Below are 8,998 nucleotides of genomic sequence, written 5' to 3'. Positions count from 1 at the left end.
TCTATTTACTGAGAGATTTTTGCTGACTGCCTTTTCCCTTCTTTTTTTTTAAAGTAGAGACTCAATAGTGATAAAATATAACTTCTCCCTGCAGTCCAATGTTGGTCCAAATAATAGTGCTAGCCGACGCTGATCAATGCAGTTCAAATAGGTCCTCATAACTAACCCGTGTGTTTGCATTGCAAAATCAATTCCGCCTTCTAAGCTGAATGGCAAGAAAAAAGTGAGGTATTCTTCCTAAAATATTTTTCATCTCTGGAACTATTATTCTCCAGTAGAAGATGCCACAAACATGCTTCTTTTTCTATTAATAAAGCACCCGAAGGCAAACACGTTTTTAAATGCACAATGTGGTCCCCAAAGGCAGAACGGTCCCTCAGGTGGGGTCTCCATGTTCTCGGGTGTTTGTTATTATGCAGTGTTAAAATGCCGTATATCTGCCATAATGAACTATTCCCCGACTTCCCTCACTGCTGCGCGGGCATTAATCCACCATCTCTGTCACGGCAGCAACGGTCCCTTCTCTCATTAGTGCTGGCAGGTATCAGAATGCAAATAATGAGGAACTGCCCGCCAGTCAAACTACATATATATGAGAGCGAAAGAAGGGGATTTAGAGTCCAGGAAGTGCCAAGAGTAAAAAGCAATCATAAATGAGAAAATGCCCAAGAGAGCACTCCTACATGCACTAACTGCAGGGGAGCACAGTGTCAAGCCACGCGCCTTCATTTTCGCTGGAAAACTCTCAGCGCGATGTGCCAATCAGCGTATAATGTCACTCTCATCGATGATCGGAATTAGATGGGGACAAAAGACTGGAGAACGTTTTGTGTCAATAACGTTCACCGTTCATCCTCAGAATTCCCTTTCATTTTGTTTACTGTATGGAGACATGATGACATGCAATACAAACAATTATTTTTCCACCCTGTTGATTTCGTCTGACACATTCTCTAGGGAGGGAAAAAGGCAATTTTCTGTATTTTCAAGGATGTGTCTGCATAGCATCGGGGTGTCTCTGTGGGACGATTGTGCGTAAAATCACTGCAATTATCGCAGGCGGTACAGCTTAAACGATGTGCAACTATACTGTATATGCATTATGAATGTGAGGTTTTGACCAACTTAGTGCAATGATGTGAAGCTTTAAAACAAATTACAAAGTACATCAAACTCCTTTTTCCCACTCAAATTAAATGCTTCTTGGCTCTGAAGGACATCCATAAACTGGAAATAAGACTGCAAAGTGCAGACTGAGCCCTGAAATGATTTAGATACTAGTACATTTTCGAATTATTAAGAATGTGATACACAATATATAAGCTTTATTATTGCAGTACACATAAACCTTAAAGCCACAAAGTTAAGTCTCAGGAAAGTGGCTGATTACAAATGAGGTCTGTGCATAAATCCTTGCGCTCTTAAAAAGTTAATGGTGATTGTCCTGTTTAATTGCCTTCTGTACACACCGGAGCACAGAAACCTGACAGGAAACTGAGAGTTGCACTAATTACCTCTGTAGCACTTTTAGACCCATGGCCTAAAAAGATCAACACTTTTAATTATAAAAATATTTCATAGGGATATTCCTTACATGAGCATCTTTAACATCATAAACAGTAAAGATCAGATTACGGTCCAATTTGATATGAACCTTTAATTTACTTTAGGTCACATACAGTAAATGTGTCTGTCAAATCTAATATTCCTGTGCTATATTCGAATATTTGTTGATTTACATGATAATGCTCTTTATGATATTTTTCTTGGGGTTTTTGAGTCAGTTGCTCCATTCATGTGTCATTATTGCTCATTGACATTTGGATTGTTGAGTTCCAAAACATGGTCTTCTGGAGTATCAAAGTCTATGTATGCAAGTCAGTCTTTAGAATCCATATGTTTGCGAGGAACAGATCCAAATTCAGCCCTTTATCCAGCGATCTTCATCTCCACTCTCAGCAGCAACTGTAAATATCAATATAACTGTAAATATTCATGGAAAAAATCCAGATCAACATTTTCATGGATTAATAACATAAATTCTGCTCTGTACCTCGTACAAAACTATTATATACCACCAGAAAGAATTGGGACTACAAAACATTGTCATCTGAATTACTTTTGGTAGTGCTTTTGCTATTTTCGCAATAAATAAATGATCTGTCTGTTGTGCTTGGTTTTGAGAAATGGTTATGGGTAGGTTTAGGGGTAAGTGTAGGATTAGCGGCTCCAAATATTGTTTTAATGCTATATTGTCACTAAAATTGACATCTCTGTCCATTACGTTTTATTTGTTTAATATTCTGTATAAAATGGGTATGTTTAGGTTAGGGGATCTTACATTTATCATATACAGATATCTTTAGGAAAGATTTGTAAATATTTAACGTTTTTAGATGTAAAACGCAATAATGCTACGTTTCAATGCCGCTAATATGTCCATATTTTACGTTTCAGCATCTATCCAAATGTACAAAAACACGTTTTGTGTTTTTGAAAGTTACGTATTAATACCTACGTATTAACAATGAGACCAGGCTGGCCAGTCACATCTTGTCTGCATTTCAAACCACCTCCTATTCTTCTCCAAAGTGCCTTGAAGGACATTTACACTTGGTCTTTTCATCATTGGATAGCTACCAGATCAGTAAAAATGCACAAAGTGACCAAGTGTAAATAAAATCCCCCATATATAGTCCCGTTATTATGAGGCTCTGAGCTTTTAACAGAGTATACTTGGCATTATGAGGCTCTGAGCTTTAAACAGAGTATACTTGGCAAACTTTTGTTTTAACTTATGTAGATTAATTAGATACAGTACAGAACCTAATTGTCAGAAAGTGTTTATTGATTTATATATATTGGAGGGCTGCAGATCAATGTGAAAACTCTCGACGTTCTACATGCCTGAGCAATTTTCTCCAGAGCCTATATTGCCACCATTAGCCACATCTGAATGCCCTGCTTCCAGTTCATTAAATATGCTGAAACGGTTTTAGAACTGGGCCAGATCCATGTCTTTCTTGATCCAAATGGAGCTGATGAGCTTTGATTGAAACTTGGATAATTCCAGCGAGACGCATTTATTTTTGGCATGTAAAATCATTACTTTTTATGAGGCCCTTTCCACAATTACATACTCACTGTTAATATAACTTTCAAACAGAATTACTTCTTTATGTGCTCAGATGCTTGTAGTCCATTAATTTAGTTTTATTGCCACTAAATTAGTTTCACTTACCCCCTCAGGCAGCATAATGTAATGTGCATAAATATAATTTATGCCCCTAAACATTTGCACTACAAATATGCGGCCCACACAAATGTCAATTACCTGCCATGTGCAGCCAGTTCACTCTAGCTCATATAAAATGGATGCACTTTAGACCATTTCAAGTTCGGGGGGCGGGGGTATTCTTGTTAGAAACGGCCACACACTGCTAGGGCACCTTGTGCTAGATAAGATAAAGTTACAGAGGAAACGATTTTCTTGGAGATTTTATTTTTTGTGTTACAGTGTCACCTTCACCTAAAAAAAACTTTCCTACGCTATTGCACTTTCATATTATCTTTTAGTGCAACCATTACATTTATATGGGAGCACATATTCCTTTTGGATAGGCTGGGTTTCAGTAAGGCGATGGTGTGACTTTGGGAGTTTTTCTTGATTGTGCTTGTGTGATGAACTATGAAGAACACTGAATGAGGTTGCAAAAATGGCTCTTCTGGGGAACATTGAGTTTTCAATAGAAGGAGTAAAAACAAACAGTATAGACAGTTCACGGATGGTAGATGTTTGTAGCATGCGATAGGAATGATATAATGTAGAGTTGTTGCATTTGTGCTTTTTTTTAAAACAAGTATGCTTCGAAAATGTTCTTTTTGGCATATAATATTGGTATATAAATGCTACAGTATTGGTATATAAATGGGACTAAATAAATTTAATCCAAGTTTAGTATGGTAAAAGGCTTTTATATTTTAGGTTTATAGGTATATTTGTGTGTGTGTCCGAGATACATAATATTAACATTATATAAAACCTTTTATCTGACTGAATTTAGTTTCCTCAATTGCAGCTGTAAGTGCATGAATCTTAATTGTGTGCGGTAATCATTGTGCCATTGTGAGGGCAGTTTTTCTTTCTTTGCATAGTGTGAATTTTACACCAATTGACAAGTGATGTAGCAAAACTGACCTTTTGTTCTTTAAATGTGCTCATATAAATAGCTCCAATGAAAGTTACAAATAGTTGAAAATAACAATTACAGTTTGTTGTGCACATAAGGGAGAATAATTTAAAAGGACAGTTCACTGCGAAATAAAACATGTTCTTTATTCACACTCATATTCCAAACCAATATGACTTTCCTTTGTATAACACAAAAGGTCAATTCAAAGAATTTCTGAGTCTTTGACATTTAATGAAAGTGAATGAGAACTTGAGTTGTCGAGCTCCAAATTGACGAATAAAGAACCATATCATAAATCTTAAAAGTGGTCCATGACTCATGTACTGTATTTCAAGTCTTCCAATTATAACTTTGTGTGAGGAACAGACCAAACGTTAAGTCGTTATTCACGGATAATCTTAAACCCCGGTGGGCTGTTAACCGCTGTGATCAGATCATTGAGCTTCAGTTCCCATTCACTGTAATTGCACCAGAACATTATTCAAACTTTCTTCTTTTGTGCTACATGGAAGAAACTGGTGATATCAACCTTAGGTAGTAAAATACAATCCACATAAATAGCAAATAGTTATGCATCCTTCGCAAAGATGTATCTGCTCGATTTTAGCCTTACTGAAGAACCACCAGATAATCACCAATCCTCCACCAAATTACACAGTGAGTGCGAGAGACTGTGGGTTGTAGGCCTCTCTGTTGCTGTCTCTGTTGCACCAAGACCAGGTGTTGGGCAAAGCTGAAAATTGGACTCACCAGAGAAGATCAGAATCAGTCAGATCTGTCTTTGTGAATGAATGCTTGACTCAAGCCATGTATAAGGTTATCCTGGAAGAAAACATGCTTCCTTCTGCTCTGGCAATGTTCCCCAACTCAAAGGATTGTTTCTTCCCGCAGGACAATTCTCCAATCCACACAGCCAGGCCAATCAAGGTGTGGATGGTGTACCACCAGATCAAGACTCTGTCTTGGCCATCACAGTCTCCAGACTTGAACCCCACTGAAAACCTATTAAATAGGTTATATTACTTAAAGGGGACCTATTATGTAAAATTCACTTTTACATGGTGTTTGAACATAAATGTACTTGTGTTGGCGGTGTGTGTACACAACCACCCTATAATGGTAAAAAAACAACCACTCCTTTTTTAAATCACCATAAATCATAAACAGTGTCTCAGAACAAGCTTTTTACAGATTCCTGGCAAATGATGTCACATTTTACAGGCCCCGTCCACGAGTGTTGATGGACACTGCCATATTAGCAAAGACCTCGCCCTCAGAGAGCTGTACAAAGTCTGACATGTTTATCTCCTCCCAGAGCGTTTAACAGCAGCAAGTAAGAAATGTGTTCTTAATAAAGCTACTAAAGTTCATTCAGTCAAGAGCATGAGTGATTTTCTGTTTATCTTTTGTTGTTTGATTCATATTAACAGCATATATAGCAGTAGGTACTGTATATTACACTGCTTTCACTTTAGTAACGTTACACATATCTAATATACACACAGGATTTCCGTACTTGCTGCATAAGTGCAGACATAACCAACTGTTTTCATGTGAACTTTGTGTGTTTCTGACATAACCTTGTGTGCATTTGACAGTTTAATCACAACAACACATGAAAGAGAAGTAGTCTAGTTTAAAATACTCATGGACGCACCGACATCCAGCTGTGCACATGCGTTCGGGGTGTGTGTGCTCATGTTGAGAGTGATGGCTTTAAAACTCATGCAGATGATAATATTTCATGATGATGAAGAACTGCAATGTCACTTGGTTGTGTCCGCGATAGAGGCTCCGCCCTCTGGGGTGGGGAGCAGCAGCTCATTTGCATTTAAAGGAGACACACACAAAACAGCTAATTTTTCTTAAACCCAAAAATTGGCATTTTCAAAGTTGTATATTAAATGATCCGTTAGGAATTTTGATCTGAAACTTCACAGACACACTCTGGGGACACCTGAGATTTATATTACATCTTGTAAAAAGGGGCATAATTGGTGCCCTTTTAAAGCCAAGCTATTTAAATTTTTTCGCCAGGAGTGGCATGAATTCGCCAAACAGCAATGTGACCGACTGATAGGGAGCATGCCAAGACACATGAAAGCTGTGATTGGAAATCAGCGTTATTCCACCAAGATTTCTAAACTCTTGTTAAAACCAAGCAGCAACCTTCCAGTCTCTCTCTTGAATCCAACACAGAAGTGATTTAAACTGCAATTCCTCAACTGGAATTTCTCAAAAGCAATGTTGTAATTAGATTGTAGAATAAATTAAAAATCTTCATTTTACTCAAAGAAAAACTTCAAATTTTGCAGTGGTCTCTTAATTTTTTTCCAGAGCTGTATATATATAACAATCTGACAGATTGCAGACTTCAAGATGGCAAGAGAAACATCTAAGATAATTGGGTGATCTCTCAGCTGACATGCATTTGTTTAGTGTAAATGTATGAGAAAATTTCAGAATTCAACTGGGCGGAAATCATTATTTTAGAACTGTCTATGCAAGAAAACAAAGTCTCTCCAGATGTGTCTGATGTGCAATACTTTATGTTCCAGTTGTTGATTACCAATATTTAGTCATCATATCTGATAAATGTTTAGTCATCATATCTGATATCCCTCATAATTGCTTCCTATAATGCTCATTAGCCTGGCCTCTTCTGTTGCCCCTTCTGTTGTTGTATTTTTGCAGGGTCGTTTCTTCAGATATATCACAGCTGACCAATCAATAACTAATTTAACTTTTGGTTTATCTGTTAGAGATGTTGTCTAACTCTTCTCTTTTGTGGCAGTTTCATTATTTGTTCCCTAATGATGTGGCTTACTTCGTCTCAAGGTGAATCTATAAAAAAAAGTTGAGGAATAAGTCATCAGTGGTCTCATTTATAAAACGTGCGTACGTAAAATCCATGCCAATGTCCAGATTTATACAGTCTTTGACGTGGAAAAGTTCTTAGTACCACATCAAGTTCTAAGCAGGCATACGCATGTTTCCTTGTGGCACAGTCGGAGGACTGCAGGTATTTAGAAATCTAAGCAGCAATAAACATAATACATAGAGTGAGGGTACGCTAAAATCTACTTTTCTCTGCATCACACATGCACGCATTTGAGAAATTATCTTTGATCACATGTAGGACGGTTTCTACGCAAAATTTTCTAAATGAGGCCCCAGATATGCTAAAGCAGTCAAAACTGCTCCAACGTGGGCTTTTATTTTTTTGCTGTCAAAGCTTTTCTTATAGGTGAATTGGCTCTCGCAAGAATCAGTTTTCAGAAAGACTTGCCTGTCAGCTTTTTAAAAAAACGTATGGATAAGTTCACCTGATGAGATGTACTGGTATTTACCATAGACTGTAAAAAAAATATGGACGTAGTATCCATGACATCACTCATAGGGTTCTGAAGAGCAGTTTTGAAGCCTCAAAGTTGGCTGCTGCTATCTTGGCAGTGCATCATCGTGTGTCACTCATGGATAACAGAAAATGGACAAAGAGGCGGGATGTGTGTGGAGCTGAGGTGATGTGATGACTAACAGACAGCAGACAAACGGCAATCCACCTGCCACTCAAAGTGGCCATGCCTTTAATTATGCAGAACTTTAAGGCTTTATATAATTTAAACGAATTAGTTATAAATAAAAATCACCCCCCTCACAGTTGTCAAGAAGGGCAAAATTTTCCATATACACCAAAACCACAATTTGTACCAGGCTCTAAACATGTTTTTTTCTGCTGTAAATTTGGGCATTTTAACATGGAGCTCAATGAGATTCTGCTCCCTTTTGGAGCCTGTCCCTAGCGGCCAGTCGATGAATTGCAGCTTAAGTCACTTCCGTATTGGCTTCAAGTGAAACTGGTGGAGGTTGCCGCTTGGTATTTACTAAAACCAAGTTTTTAAAAAAATTACTTGTTCTCTCTCTCTCTGTCTCTCTCTCTCTCGTGTGTGTGTGTGTGTGTGTGTGTGTTTAAATATCCCAAAACTCTTCGGACTGTCCATGTGTGTTATATATATATTTTTTAATAAAAGTTGTAATATTTTTTCACTATACAGTGCCCTTCACTAATATTGGCACCCTTGGTAAATATGAGCAAAGGCGGCTGTGAAAATAAATCTGCATTGTTTATCCTTTTGATCTTCCCTTCAAAAAATACTCAAAATTCTAACCTTTCATTGAAGTAAAACAATTGAAAGGGGGAAATCTCATGAAATACAGTAAATGTTTTGCTCTAGTTCACGTTGTCCACAATTATTGGCACGCAATTATTGCAATGTCCTTTTCCCAAGACAGCTCTGAGTTTTCTCCTATATGCCTGATGAGTTTGGAGAACACCTGACAAGAGATCAGAGACCATTCCTTCATGCAGAGCTCTCCAAATCCTTCAGATTCCCAGCTCCATGTTGGTGCTTCTCCTCTTCAGTTCAGCCCTCTCATTTTCTATTTGGTCAGGTCAGGGGACTGGGATGGTCATGGCAGAAGCTTCATTTTGTGTTCAGTGACACATTTTTGGTGTTTATTTTGATCAATTGGATCATTGTCCTGATAGACTATCTAACCACGGCTCTAGCAGAAGCGGTCAGGTTTTGATTTTTCATCTGTTGGTATTTTCTAGAATCCATGATACCATGTATCTGGACAAGATGTCCAGGACCTACAGCAAAAAAATAGGCCCACAACATTAAAGATCCAGCAATATATTTAAAGGGGCTATATGCGTTTTTCTGAAATTTAAACTCGCGACTGACACCTGTGGCCAAAAAACAGAACTGCTCTCATTTTCTGCTCGCTCTCGCAGTGGTGGT

The sequence above is a fragment of the Gobio gobio genome, assembly GCF_949357685.1.
Source record: "Gobio gobio genome assembly, chromosome: 17".
NCBI lineage: Eukaryota > Metazoa > Chordata > Actinopteri > Cypriniformes > Gobionidae > Gobio > Gobio gobio.
Note: the sequence above shows the minus strand (reverse complement) of the source record.